Genomic DNA, 16,103 nt, shown 5'->3' with positions numbered 1-16,103 from the left:
GCCGGCTTCATCCTCGTGTTCTCCTACTTCGGCAACAGGGACATGAGCGTCAAGGTCTTCGACGACAGGCGCTGCCTCCGGGACTACCACGCCGACAGGGACTCCCACGACGACAAGCACCGACGAGGAGGACGACCGAGTGTTGTTTCTTCGCAGCGAATACATGCACGGAGGTTTCTGCCTGTTCGCCTCATCGGTAGAACCAACAAGGGCACCATCCTCCCGCTGGATTTTCCAGTTTAGGTGACTGGGTGTGCCCTCGAGTGTTGTTTCTTAGCAGCGAACACAGGAAACCTTCGATGCACGGCCTAGTTAGGTTTAGTTTTTTTTGCAATATTTTATATTTGTGTCCACCATGGTTCAAACTATGTATTAGTTTGTGGAAAACCATGTTCCAAACTATGTCTTCGTGTAAACCACGTTCCCAATTATGTATTAGTTTGTGAAAATTGAAATAAAAATGCCAAGAAAAATTATTTTAAATGTTTGGGGGCGGCGTTTGGGGACGCGGCTGGGGAGCGACGTCCCCCAAACGCGGCACGAACAAAACACGTCCCCCAAACGCTCAATCCGGCGCGGTTTGGGGGACGCTTTGGGGGGACGCGGCTGGAGATGCTCTTATGTCTGCTTTGTGCATATTTTACCTTATGCAAATTGTTTCTACTCGTGTAGTTAATCAACAAGCTAGCTAGGCCGGCTGATTTTAGAGCGTGAGCAGCTCAGACCAGTTTCACATTCAGCAGTGGCGAACAGCCGGATTCAAGCAGTGATTCAACATTTTATCGAGTGATTCATATCGTTGACCGCGAGACCTGTTGTGCAGAGTACTACCGTTCTGGAGAATGCTCTAGTATTGTGTGCATAATCGTTGATTCATGTTTTGATGTTTGTCCAGTCGGAGACGCTGTGTACATAGTCGCTGTTTCTTTGTATTACCATGTCCTAAGTTTGCTAGTTTTCTTAATTTTTATGCTACCCTCTGTGCAAGATATATATGTTTCTAGATTTTTTGCAAATTGAACTACGTAGCATCAGAAAAGGATAACAATCTGAGACAATGTGGTGCATATTGCAGTTTCTTTTCATATACCACACGCCAAAACATGTGTCTTTGTATACTACTACTACAAGAAAAAACCGTCAGAAGACAGGGAAGTACAAGCACGTAGCCAAGCTGCAAAGGTAAAAGCAAAGCTACAAGGCATATTGCAGTTTGTTATGGTTCCATCTCTAGTTTTTAAGGAATAGAACCTGTAAATCTGCATGGTATCGCTTGATTATTATCTGAAGATAACTTGACATTGTGTATTGCATCATATCAGTATATATGAGCATGTTCTCAGGAATATGAGCATTTCAGTCATTTCACTTCAGGCCTCGGTGAGGCCACGGCCCTGCCAGACAGGATAATGCTGCCATCAACATTTCATGGTCATGGGCATCGTACTATGGAAATATGGATTGTCAAAAAGACGACGAATATCTAATCGAAATCTCTTATCTGAATTAGACACAATTGCTCCTTGCTAGCGTATAGCATTAGCAACACTAGCCGCTGGCTCTTTGTGCCGATCACCAGATCCCAGGCTGTCCTACGCCTGTTAAGCTTGACCTGAAGGCGGATCCGGGAATAAGGCCATGATCCAAACAGCGAGAGGCCAGAGAGATCAGACAGGAAGCGTGAGATCGACTTGCATGTGCATGTGCATGTGCTGATGTGCATTGAGTCCCTTGCCCTGACCAGTGACCACACCGAACACGCGCCGGCGGGTTCCCCGGCCTCGCTCATTGAGGCTGAGCAGGTTTCTAGACCAAAAGGTACTAGTGTATCTATTTCGAACAGAAAATATGTTCATTTCGGTCCGTTTGAGTTGGTCCGCGGGTGAAAATGAGACAACATTTTTCTTTGATCCGTTTGGATCGAGATGTATCTTGCGGGCAGGCATATTTTTTAATAATATTTGATAGATTAAAAACTTAATTTATATATGTAAAATAAAGTAAAAGAACATACATATAAATAAAATAAACCCTAGCTATCTAGAGTTTGAGCCATTGCTGCCTAATCCTTATTGACCATGGCTCCCACGGTCATGGCTAGATTGGCACTGCCATTGGCGCTGGAGCTCAGCGGCAGCGTTGGCGCAGGCGCGGGCACCGGTTGGCACGTGGGTTATGTTGGAGATATGCCCAAGAGGCAATAATAAAATGGTTATTATAATATATCTTTGTGTTTATGATAAATGTTTACATACCATGCTATAATTGTATTAACCGAAACATGGATACATGTGTGTTATGTAAACAACAAGGAGTCCCTAGTAAGCCTCTTGTATAACTAGCTTGTTGATTAATAGATGATCAAGGTTTCGTGATCATGAACATTAGATGTTATTAATAACAAGGTTATGTCATTAGGTGAATGATATAATGGACATACACCCAAATAAGCGTAGCATAAGATCACGTCATTAAGTTCAGTTTGCTATAAGCTTTCGATACATAGTTACCTAGTCCTTCGACCATGAGATCATGTAAATCACTTATACCGGAAGGGTACTTTGATTACATCAAACGTCACTGCGTAAATGGGTGGTTATAAAGGTGGGATTAAGTATTCGAAAAGTATGAGTTGAGGCATATGGATCAAGAGTGGGATATTGTCCATCCCGATGACGGATAGATATACTCTGGACCCTCTCGGTGGAATGTCGTCTGATTAGCTTGCAAGCATATGAATGGTTCATAAGAGATGACATACCACGGTACGAGTAAAGAGTACTTGTTGGAGACGAGGTTGAACAAGGTATGGAGATACCGATGATCAAACCGACAAGTAAAATATCGCGTGACAAAGGGAATCGGTATCGTATGTAAATGGTTCAGTCGATCACTAAATCATCGTTGAATATGTGGGAGCTATTATGGATCTCCAGATCCCGCTATTGGTTATTGGTCGGAGAGAAGTCTCAACCATGTCTGCATAGTTCACGAACCGTAGGGTGACACACTTAAGGTTTGATGTCGTTTAAGTAGATATGGAATTTGGAATGGAGTTCGAAGTTTTGTTTGGAGTCTCGGATGGGATCCGAGACATCACGAGGAGGTTCGGAATGGTCCGGAGAATAAGATTCATATATGGGAAGTCATTTTCCGGGGTTCGGAAAAAGTCCGGTGTTTTGACCGGAGCTTCTAGAAGGTTTTGGAAGGACCGGAATAGTCCGGAATATTATGGAAGGTTCCGGAAGTGTCCGGGACGACCCGAGATGTCTAAGGAAGTCCGGAGGGTTCCATAATAGGTGCAACCACATTGCCTTAAGGGAAAAGGAGTCTTTCCTTAATGCAATTTCCGAATTGGCAAAAGAGTCCGAGTAGGACTAGGTTTTTAGAACCGAAAACCTATCGGAACTCAGTCAAACTTGGGGGCAGATTTTTGGACGACCCAAGGGGCTTGGCCACATATTTAAAGAGGCCAAGGGGCACCCCAAGGGCACATCAAGTCGCAGCCCTAGCTCCCCAAGTCGCAGCACCATCCTGCGCCCAAACCCTAGCTACTCCCTTCTCTTCCTTCTTCTCCCGCAGCGCTTGCGGCGAAGACCTGCCGGAGATCTCCACCACCACCGTCACCATGCCGTCGTGATGGCGGGATTCCGAGGAGGATCTACTACTTTCGCTGCCCGATGGAACGGGGAGAAGGACGTCGTCATCAACACCGAACGTGTGACCGAGTACGGAGGTGCTGCCCGATTGTGGCACCGTCAAGATCTTCTACGCGCTTTTGCAAGTGGCAAGTGATCGACTACATCCACCACGAGATCTAATCTCGTCAGGCTTTGGAAATCTTCGAGGGTTAGTCTCATGATCTTCTCGTTGCTACCATCTTCTAGATTGGATCTTGGCTTGTTATTCGTTCTTGCGGTAGGAATTTTTTTGTTTTCTATGCTACGAATCCCATCAGTGGTATCAGAGCCATGTCTATGCATAGATTGGTTGCACGAGTAGAACACAACTGTTTTGTGGGCGTTGATGCTTTATTGTCTTTAGTTCTTGTACTTTGCATCTTGCAGCATGGTGGGATGAAGCGGCTCGGGCTAACTTTACATGACCGCGTTCATGAGATTTGCTCTACGCTCGACATGCAACTTATATTGCATAAGTGGCTTTGTGGGTGTCTGTCTCTCCCACCATAGTGAAGATTCAATTTACTCTTTCTATTGACAACACTAGTATCACCGTTGTGGTTCATGTTCGTAGGTAGATTGGATCCTACTCGAAAACCCTAAACCACGTAAAATATGCAAACCAAATTAGAGGCGTCTAACTTGTTTTTGCAGGGTTTGGTGAAGTGATATGGCCATGATGTGATGATGAATATGTATGAGATGATCATTATTGTATTGTGGCAACCGGAAGGAGCCTTATGGTTGTCTTTATATTTCATGTTGCAGTATTATTTCAAAGTAGTTGTAATAGTTGCTACACACGGTGAACAACCATGAAGACGGCGCCATGGACCTTGACGCTACGCCGACGATCATGGAGATCATGCCCGTTGATGATGGAGATCATGTCCGTGCTTTGGAGATGAAGATCAAAGGCACAAATACTAAAGGGCCATATCATATCACATATGAATTGCATGTGATGTTAATCCTTTATGCATCTTATTTTGCTTAGATCGCGACGGTAGCATTATAAGATGATCCCTCACATTAATATCAAGATAATAAAGTGTTCTCCCCTCGTATGCACCGTTGCTACAGCTCGTCGTTTTGAAGCATCTCGTGATGATCGGATGTGATAGATTCTACGTTCACATACAACGGGTGTAAACCATGTTGCACACGCGGAAATACTTGGGTTTGCTTGACGAGCCTAGCATGTACAGACATGGCCTCGGGACAACGGAAACCGAAAGGTTGAACACGAGTCATATGGATGATATGATCAACATGTTGATGTTCACTATTGAAGCTAAATCATCTCACGTGATGATCGGTTTTGGTGTAGTGGATGTGGATCGTGTGCCACTTAACAACTATGAGGGATGTTGTATTAAGTGGGAGTTCATTAGTAATTAGATTAAAACTTGAACTAATTATCATGAACATAGTCTGAATAGTATTTTGAATTAAATTTGTAGAATTGGCATCCTTTTTCTACCATGCGCTAGTCTTGTAATTGAGATAGAAATACTGTTAAGTCTGACAAGTAACTTCACAGACTGGTACCGTATTGTTATTGAATCAAGAAATGATTAAGTCCCATTGCAAACTTTTAGTAAACCTCACATTGTTGATTCAAAGAACAATGGTTTCAATTAGTACCTAAAATCATCTTGTCTCCATGAAACTTGAAGTTCAAATTCGTTTGAAAAGTAAGGAGCTAGAAATTTTGTTTCCAGAAATAAGCGAGGTATGAGATATATGTGATATCTAAGACCTTATTGCAAGGTGATAGAATATAATTTGGTGAGACTACATAAACTCATAAGTTTTATGGAAATGTATGAAGGTTGAAGACGCCAGACGTCCCAATCCTCCAACTATTGGGGCACTAACGATATTCGCATATCCATGAAATGATCGTCCTTAGTATACACCGTTGCTAAGACTCGTCGTTTCGAAGCATCACGTGATGATCGGGTGTTATAGATTCTACGTGTGCATACAACGGGTGCAAGTCAGATTTGCACATGCAAATACTAAGGTTAAACTTTACGAGCCTAGCATGTACAGACATGGTCTCGTAAAGTCGTCATGATTTGATGGATAAAATTATGAGTGAAATTGTTCATCACATTAAAAGGTTACTAATAGTGAAATCCGGAACACTTGTCATATGATGATCAACTTCAAAGTAAGAACCTCAAGGTTATTGGTATTTGACCGAGAAACCTAAAAGTTATTGATGTTGAAGTGTTTTTCTGAATAATGAGGAAAGCTAAAAGAGAAACTACAAAAGATTATTGGCAGAAAGAAAGAAAAGACTAGAAAGTCTAGCTCAAGTGTATATAAATGATATACATGTTATGAATGTATTCCTAGTTTGGTCACACAATGAAATTCTTGGGTATCTGTACCATATTGGTTGGTATGAAGTGGCATACAAAACAACACAATACAAGAATACGATGGCCTAAGTGACTGATAAGGAATATGGTAATAATTCACGTTTGGAACATAATAAAGTGTTATTATGTTTGTCGTTGACATTCTACCTAGCCCTTAGAATTTATAATAAAGAACTTAATAATTGTTATTTTGCTCTGGTCAAATGAAAACAATGAGTTGTTCAAATTATGACATTACTCCATGTACGATGGATAAGTTATTATAAATCTTAATGGTGAAACACACATACATAACACGGACGCTAAAATGTCATAAGGCAAATGATTTGAATTCCACTTATTTGTGGAACCGCCATTTAGGTCATGTTAGAAAGGAACGCATGAAGAAACTCCATGCAGATGGATTTTTGGAGTCATTTTATTTTTGAATCGTTTGACACTTGCAAATCTTTTCTAAAGAGAATGATTATAATACTGTTCATAGGCCAAGAGTTGAATGGACAACTAACTTAGTGGAAACATACATGATGATGTATATGGTTCACTGGGCATAGTTGTGTGCGGGAGATTCTTCTACTTTATGAAAACTTCCAACAATGAATTGAGTATATATATGTAGATATATTTGATAAGGAAGAAGTTTGAAACATTTGAATGGATTCAAATAAATTTCAGCATGAAGTGGAAATCATCGTAATAGAAAAGTCAAATATCTATGATTGGAGCATGGTGGAAATATTTGAATTACGAGTTTTTGCGAACATAAAAAAAGAGTTATGAAATTGTTCTACAACTCACGTTTCTTGGAGTATCATAATGATGATGGAGTATCCGAGAGACGTATCCAAACCTTGTTAGATGAGATAAAATAACGCCATTATATTTTTTATGGGTTATGCTTTAGAGACTACCGCTTTTACACTGAATAGAGCATCATCATGATCCGTTAAAATGACACCATACGAGTTATGGCATGGGTATAAACCCTAATAGTCCTTTCTTAAATTTTGGTATGCATAGCATATGTAAATAAGTTTACAACCAAAATCGGATGAATGTCTTTGCTGGTTATCCCAGAGAATTGATTGGGAATTCTTTCCACTATGAAGTAAAAGACAAAAGTGTTTGTTAATGTTACTTGCTTATTTCCAAGAAATTGTTTTCTAGCGAAGTATTTGAGTGGGAGGACAATGGAACTTGATAAGGTTTATGAACCTGAGCATAATGATCAGAGTAGCGCAAAGCATCGAAATGGTTCCGGAAGCGGCCACGATGATCATGGCTCCCATGACTACAAAGTGTTTTAGCCATGGAGATCGAAGTACCTATTGAACCTTGTAGGTTTGGTTTACTTTGTGATCAAATAAATGATTTGTGGACAAAGGATTGATTTTGAACAATGATAAACCAACTACATACAAAGAAGTTATGATGGGCCCTGACTCCGTTAAAATGGCTATGCGCCATGAAATCCAAGATAGGTGAATACTTTTTGAAAGTAAATGAATCTATGAAATTGATGGACTTGGATGAAATATCATTGAAGAAGCTCGACTTGTCAAAAAGTTGTTTACGACAAAGTTCAAAGAGTTGACGACGATAAGATTAGATCTTCCGTAGCGATGCTTATAGTCTATGTGGATTATTCTAGTAATCGCTACATATTTCTTTTATGAGACATGCTAGTAGGATGACAAAATATATTACTTAACAGAAGTGTGTATTAAAGGTGTATACAAGATACAACCAAGAGTTTTGCTAGTCCGTGAAAAACTAGATAGGTATACGAACTTCAATTGGATGAAGTGAGTATCGCGGAGTTGGAATCTTCACCGGATGAAATAGTCAAAGAATTTCTGATTTCATCAGAAACGATGAAGATGCTTGCATTTGCAAGAAATTAAGTGGGAGCGTTGAGACATATTTATAATACTTTATGTAGATGACATATCGTTGATTATAAATGATGTAATTATATACTTGATGTGAATAAAAGGTTTCATTGAGAATTAACTTCAATGAAAGAATATGGACTGAAACATATTTAGTGTCAAGATATATGAAGATAGATTGAAACACATAATAAGTTTAAGTCAAAGTACATAGAATGGATATTGAAGTTGTTCAATATAGAAATATTAAGAAGGTATTCTTTTCATGTGAAGGTTTAACAAGACTTGAGTGTATATGACACTCAATGAGTAAAAAACACATGAGTGATTTTAGATCACGATTAATATGTACACAATCGGATATCCTATGCTCTAAAGTGTTGTGAGCATGTACCAGGATGATTCATATGATGATCATTGGAAGACAGTAAGAATATCCTTGGGTACTTTAGAAGAACCAAGGATATATATATAGTTTTATATGGGGTAATGACAAACAAATCGCTGTAAGGTGTTGCACCGATATTAGTTTGGTGACATATAAAAATGAATTTCAAATCTCAATTAGGCTAAGTGTTGTTTAAAAGGTAGCTCAATGCTAGATTTAGAAGAGTTCTAAATATTGTGACGGATTCTACAAATGGAGGCAGAGTATGTCATTGTTTTGACAATGACTAAGGATTTTAATTCGAAAAGTTCTTTGAGAACTTGGTGTAGTTCCGATAGTGTCAGAACTTTGAAGCTATATTGTGTGTGACAATATTAGTGACATATTTCAGACCACGGAATTAAGGTTCCACCAGAAGACCAAACATATTTAATGCCGACTCATTTGGAAAATGAGTGATGCGTTGAGACGCAAATGAATCGCAAAATACATACGTTTCTGAGCGTGTCATAACTGTTGACTAAAACCTCTCCCGTGAGCAAAACATGATAAAACACCAGAAGGCCAAGGTGTTATATCTTTACAAATTTAAACTAGATTATTGACTCTAGTGCAAGTGGGAGACTGTTGGAGATATGCCCAAGAGGCAATAATAAAATGGTTATTATAATTTATCTTTGTGTTTATGATAAATGTTTACATACATGCTATAATTGTATTAACCGAAACATTGATACATGTGTGTTATGTAAACAACAAGAAGTCCCTAGTAAGCCTCTTGTATAACTAGCTTGTTGATTAATAGATGATCAAGGTTTCGTGATCATGAACATTAGATGTTATTAATAACAAGGTTATGTCATTAGGTGAATGATATAATGGACATACACCCAAATAAGCGTAGCATAAGATCACGTCATTAAGTTCAGTTTGCTATAAGCTTTCGATACATAGTTACCTAGTCCTTCGACCATGAGATCATGTAAATCACTTATACCGGAAGGGTACTTTGATTACATCAAACGCCACTGCTTAAATGGGTGGTTATAAAGGTGGGATTAAGTATTCGGAAAGTATGAGTTGAGGCATATGGATCAAGAGTGAGATATTGTACATCCCGATGATGGATAGATATACTCTGGACCCTCTCGGTGGAATGTCGTCTGATTAGCTTGCAAGCATATGAATTGTTCATAAGAGATGACATACCACGGTACGAGTAAATAGTACTTGTTGGAGACGAGGTTGAAAAAGGTATAGAGATACTGATGATCAAACCTCGGACAACTAAAATATCGCGTGACAAAGGGAATTGGTATCGTATGTAAATGGTTCAATCGATCACTAAGTCATCGTTGAATATGTGGGAGCCATTATGGATCTCCAGATCCCGCTATTGGTTATTGGTCGCAGAGAAGCCTCAACCATGTCTGCATAGTTCACGAACCGTACGGTGACACACTTAAGGTTTGATGTCGTTTAAGTAGATATGGAATTTGGAATGGAGTTCGAAGTTTTGTTTGGAGTCTCGGATAGGATCCGAGACATCACGAGGAGGTTCAGAATGGTCCGGAGAATAAGATTCATATATGGGAAGTCATTTTCCGGGGTTCGGAAAAAGTCCGGTGTTTTGACCGGAGCTTCTAGAAGGTTTTGGAAGGACCGTAATAGTCCGGAATATTATGGAAGGTTCCGGAAGTGTCTGGGACGACCTGAGATGTCTAAGGAAGTTCGAAGGGTTCCATAATAGGTGCAACCACGTTGCCTTAAGGGAAAAAGAGTCTTTCCTTAATGCAATTTCGGAATTAGCAAAAGAGTCCTAGTAGGACTAGGTTTTCAGAACCGGAAACCTATCGGAACTCAGTCAAACTTGGGGGCAGATTTTTGGACGACCCAAAGGGCTTGGCCACCTATTTAAAGAGGCCAAGGGGCACCCCAAGGGCACATCAAGTCGCAGCCCTAGCTCCCCAAGTCGTAGCACCACCCTGCGCCCAAACCCTAGCTACTCCCTCCTCTTCCTTCTTCTCCCGCAACGCTTGCGGCGAAGCCCTGTGATACGTCCAATTTGCATCACTATTTTGTATCATAATTTGCTGTTATTCATGGATATATTTCATATTGGGGTACAATACTTATGTTATTTCGTCTATTTTGCATGTTTCATCATCATTGGAGGATCAAGCACCGGAGCCAGGATTCTGCTGGAAAAAGCACCGTCAGAACGCAATATTTCGGAAGATCAACTGTGGAAGGGAATTTCACGTAAATTCCTATTTTTTCAGATGACGGAGGGAGCCAGAAGGGGGAGCAGAGAGGAGCCACTGTGGGCCCAGACCCTAGGGCGGCGCGGCCCAGGGCCTGGCCGCGCCACCCTGTGGTCCGGGGCCCCACAGCCCCTTTCGCCGCCTTTTCTTCGCGTACTCCTTCGTCCCGAAAACCTAAGCCGGATAGAGGACCTCACGAGGGGTTACAGCCGCCTCGCGGGGCGGAGAAGACCGTAGAGAAAAGAGCTCTCCGGCGGGCAGGAATCCGCCGGGGAAATTCCCTCCCGGAGGGGGAAATCGACGCCATCGCCATCATCATCGAGCGGGACATCATCTCCATCATCATCATCATCATCATCTCCACCATCTACACCGCCATCACCATCGCTGCACCTCGTCACCGCTGTAACAATTCGGGTTAAATCTTGATTGTTTGATAGGGGAAACTCTCCCGGTGTTATTCTATACTTGTTGTAGATGCTATTGAGTGAAACCATTGAACCGAGATTTATGTTCAGATTGTTATTCATCATCATATCACCTCTGATTGTATTCCATATGATGTCTCGTGAGTAGTTCGTTTAGTTCTTGAGGACATGGGTGAAGTCTAAATGCTAGTAGTGAATTATGGTTGAGTAATATTCAATGTTATGATATTTAAGTTGTGGTGTCATTCTTCTAGTGGTGTCGTGTGAACGTCGACTACACGACACTTCACCATTTATGGGCCTAGGGGAGTGCATCTTGTATTCGGTTGCTAATTGCGGGGTTGCCGGAGTGACGTAAACCCGAGCCCCGTTAGTATATCGATGCGGGAGGGATCGCAGGATCTCGCAGTTTAAGGTCTGTGGTTAGATTTATCTTAATTACTTTCTTGTAGTTGCGGATGCTTGCAAGGGGTATAATCACAAGTATGTATTAGTCCTAGGAAGGGCGGTGCATTAGCATAGGTTCACCCACACAACACTTATCAAAACAATGAAGATTATTAAACCACATGAAGCGAAAGTACTAGATTAAAATCCCCGTGTGTCCTCAGGAACGTTTGGTCATTATAAGTAAACAAACCGGCTTGTCCTTTGTGCTAAAAAGGATTGGGCCACTCGCTGCAATTATTTCTCTCGCATTTTACTTACTCGTACTTTATTCATCGCTTACATCAAAACCCCTTGAATACTTGTTTGTGAGCATTTACGAGTGAATCCTTCATCGAAACCGCTGCCAACACCTTCTGCTCCTCGTTGGGATCGACATTCTTACTTATCGAAGATACTACGATACACCCCCTATACTTGTGGGTCATCAAGACTATTTTCCCGGCGCCGTTGCTCGGGGAGTGAAGCGCTATTGGTAAGTGGAATTGGTAAGGAAAACCTTTACTATTTGTGCTGATTTTATTTCGCCTCGCTGCTATAAATCATTATGGAGAGATCTTCTCTTCAATTTCTATTTGGGAAATCTACTACTACCGCAACGGTAGTGGATGAAGCGCCGGTAAGGAAGTAGTACCATATAAAATACCTATGAAAATTATTGAACGTGTTATGGATAACCGCTATGAAGGGGATGGAACTGCTCATCCCGGTGATCATTTATTGTTTTTGCATGAATTATGCGGGTTATTCAAATGTGCAGGTATTTCTATGAATGAAGTTAGAAAGAAACTATTCACTATATCGCTGTCCGGTAAAGCGGCGCACCGGTATAAATTGTCTGAAGAATGGTGATTCTATTGATTGGGAGGACATTGTGCCTTTATTTTATTCCAGATTTTATCCTCCAAGTGAAATTCACAAAGATCGGAACCGCATATATAATTTCTGGCCTCATGATGGAGAGAGTATTGCCCAAGCTTGGGGGAGATTGAAGTCTTTAATGCTCAAATGCCCCATTCATGAGCTTCCTGGTAATGTTATTATTGATAATTTCTATGCAAGACTTTCTTTTCAAGACAAGACCTTGCTGGATACTTCTTGTTCTGGATCATTTACACGCAACAAAGAAGAGTTTAAAAGGGACCTTCTTGATCGGATCCAAGAAAATACCGAAGGATGGGAGAACGACAAAGATAGAGAATCGGGTATAATTTATGATTATAAATGCATTGAAGCTTTTATGGATACTCGATAAATTTCGTAATATGAGTGCTACATATGGTCTTGATTCCCAAGTTGTTGCAAATCTTTATAAAGCTTTTGCCTCTCATTATGAACTGCCTAAGAAGAATTTTGATAAGTATCATGAACCGTATAAAGATAAAGTTGATTCATCCGTAAACAAATGTGTAGTGATTGAAACCGTTGATAATGTTATTCCCGAAGCTTATATTGAAAAAACTCCTTTTCCTGCTAAAATGAAGGAGTACTCTGTCGTATCTAGTGCGGTTAATAAAAGTGAAAAGAAACCTAAAGAACTCGAAGAACAAATTAAAATTGAACCTCGCTGTTGCAATAGTTAAAGATCTTGTGACTCGAAAATGTGGAGGATGGTCATATTATTTTCTGTGAAGATGCTTCTAATATTGTTTCACATCCTAATAAATCCAAACAAGTTAGTGTTCCTATGCTATCTCGTTAGAATTGGTGATCATTGCTATTATGGTTTATGTGATATTGGTGCAAGTGTTAGTGCTATTCCTTATGAGCTTTACACGTGAGATTATGCACGAAATTGGTTCTTGTGAACTTGAAGATATTGATGTGGTTATTCATCCGGCTAATAGAGAAACTATTTCTCCAATTGGTATTGTTCGAGATGTGGAAGTTCTATGTGGTAAGATTAAATATCCTGCCGACTTTTTGGTACTTGGTTCTCGCTGCTAGTAATCATTGTCCTATCATTTTTGGTAGACCTTTTCTAAATACTTGTGGAGCTATTATAGATTGTAAGAAAGAGAAAATTTTGACTAGATTTGTCGGTGAACCTTATGAATTTAACTTTTCTAAATTTACCAAAACTCCTTATAAAGCCGACTTGCCTAGTAATGATTTTAAAATGGAGCAAAGTGTGCATCTATTGTTCTTGTTCGTAATAATCCTTTGCAGCAACATTTGGAGAATAGTGAAAGTGAAGCTTTTAGGAAAGAAAGAGATGAGCTTGAGGAAATTTTTCTTCGTCAACCTATTCTCAAGCATGATTTACCGGTGGAAGATTTGGGTACAACACCGCCACCAAAGGAAGATCCTGTTTTTGATTTAAAGCCTTTACCTGATAATCTTAAATATGCTCATATTGATGATAAGAAAATATATCCTGTTATTATTAGTTCTAAGCTTTCAGAGATTGAGGAAGAAAGGTTATTGGAAATATTGAAGAAACACCGAGGAGCTATTGGCTATACTCTTGATGATTTGAAAGGGATTTCTCCTTCTATTTGCCAACATGCTATTAATATGGAAGAAGATGCAAAGCCTGTTGTTGAACATCAACGTCGTCTAATTCCGAAGATGAAAGAGGTGGTAAGGAACGAGGTATTAAAACTACTTGAAGCTGGTATTATATATCCTATTGCCGATAGTAGATGGGTTAGTCCTGTGCATTGTGTTCCTAAGAAAGGAGGAATGACTGTTGTGCCTAATGATAATGATGAGCTTATTCCTCAAAGAGTAGTTGTAGGGTATAGAATGTGCATTGATTTTCGAAAAGTTAATAAAGTTACTAAGAAAGATCATTACCCTTTACCCTTTATTGATCAAATGCTAGAAAGGTTATCTAAAAATACTCATTTTTGCTTTCTTGATGGTTATTCTGGGTTTTCACAAATTGTTATTAAAGCTAAAGATCAAGAGAAAACCACATTTACTTGTCCTTATGGAACTTATGCTTATAGGCGTATGCCTTTTGGTTTATGTAATGCTCCTGCCACTTTTCAAAGATGCATGTCTGCTATTTTTCATGGTTTTTGCGAAAGTATTGTAGAGGTGTTCATGGATGATTTTTCTCGTCTATGGGAATTCTTTTGATAATTGCCTGCGAAACCTCGATAAAGTTTTGCAGAGATGTGAAGAAACTAACCTTGTTCTTAATTGGGAGAAATGTCAGTTTATGGTTAATGAAGGAATTGTATTGGGACATAAAATTTCCGAGAGAGGTATTGAAGTTGATAGAGCTAAAGTTGAAGCAATTGAGAAGATGCCCTATCCGAGGGATGTTAAAGGTATTCGTAGTGTTCTTGGTCATGATGGGTTTTATAGGAGATTTATTAAAGATTTCTCTAAAATTTCAAAGCCTCTTACTAATCTTCTTCAAAAAGATGTACCTTTTGTTTTTGATGATGATTGTAAGGAAGCTTTTGAAACTCTAAAGAAAGCCTTAACAACTGCTCCTGTAGTCGAACCTCCTGATTGGAATTTGCCTTTTGAAATTATGTGTGATGCTAGTGATTTTGCTGTAGGCGCTGTTCTTGGACAGTGGGTAGATAAAAAATTAAATGTTATTCATTATGCTAGTAAGACTCTTGATGCTGCTCAAAGAAATTATGCTACAATCGAAAAGGAATTGTTAGTCGTAGTCTTTGCTTGTGACAAGTTTAGACCCTATATTGTTGATTCGAAAGTTACAATTCATACTCGATCATGCTGCAATTAGATACCTTATGACAAAGAAAGATGCTAAGCCAAGGCTTATTAGATGGGTACTTCGTTGCAAGAATTTGATTTACATATTATGGATAGGAAAGGTGTTGATAATCCCGTTGTCGATAATTTGTCTAGATTGGAAAATATTGCTTATGATCCTGTTCCCGTTAATGATAGTTTTCCAAATGAACAATTGGCTGTAATAAAGGTGAGCTCGCGAGAGAGCCCTTGGTATGCGGATTATGCTAACTTTATTGTTTCGAAGTATTTGCCTCCAGCCTTTTCAGCTCAAAGAACGGAGGAAATTCTTTTATGACTTGAGGCATTATTTTTGGGATGACCCACACTTATATAAAGAAGGAGTAGATGGTATTATGCGAAGATGTGTTCCCGAATATGAACAACAGGAGATATTGAGTAAATGTCATGGTAGTGTTTATGGAGGACATCACGCCGGAGATAGAACCGCGCAAAAGGTTCTACAATCAGGTTTTTATTGGCCAACACTCTTCAAAGATGCAAGGAAATTTATTTTATCTTGTGATGAATGTCAAAGAGTTGGTAATATCTCCGGACGCAATGAAATGCCTATGAATTATACTCTTGTTATTGAACCATTCGATTGTTGGGGATTCGACTTCATGGGTCCTTTCCCTTCTTCAGACGGTAACACTCATATACTTGTCGCCGTTGATTATGTTACTAAATGGGTAGAAGCTATACCTACAAAAAGTGCTGATGGTGAGACCTCTATAAAAATGCTTGTAGATGTTATATTTCCTAGATTTGGAGTACCTAGATATATTATGACTGATGGAGGTTCTCATTTTATTCATGGAGGTTTTAGAAAAACTCTTGCTAAGTATAGTATTAATCATAGAATTGCTTCTGCTTATCACCCTCAAACTA

Source organism: Lolium rigidum, chromosome 7 (assembly GCF_022539505.1).
Source record: "Lolium rigidum isolate FL_2022 chromosome 7, APGP_CSIRO_Lrig_0.1, whole genome shotgun sequence".
Lineage (NCBI taxonomy): Eukaryota > Viridiplantae > Streptophyta > Magnoliopsida > Poales > Poaceae > Lolium > Lolium rigidum.
Note: the sequence above shows the minus strand (reverse complement) of the source record.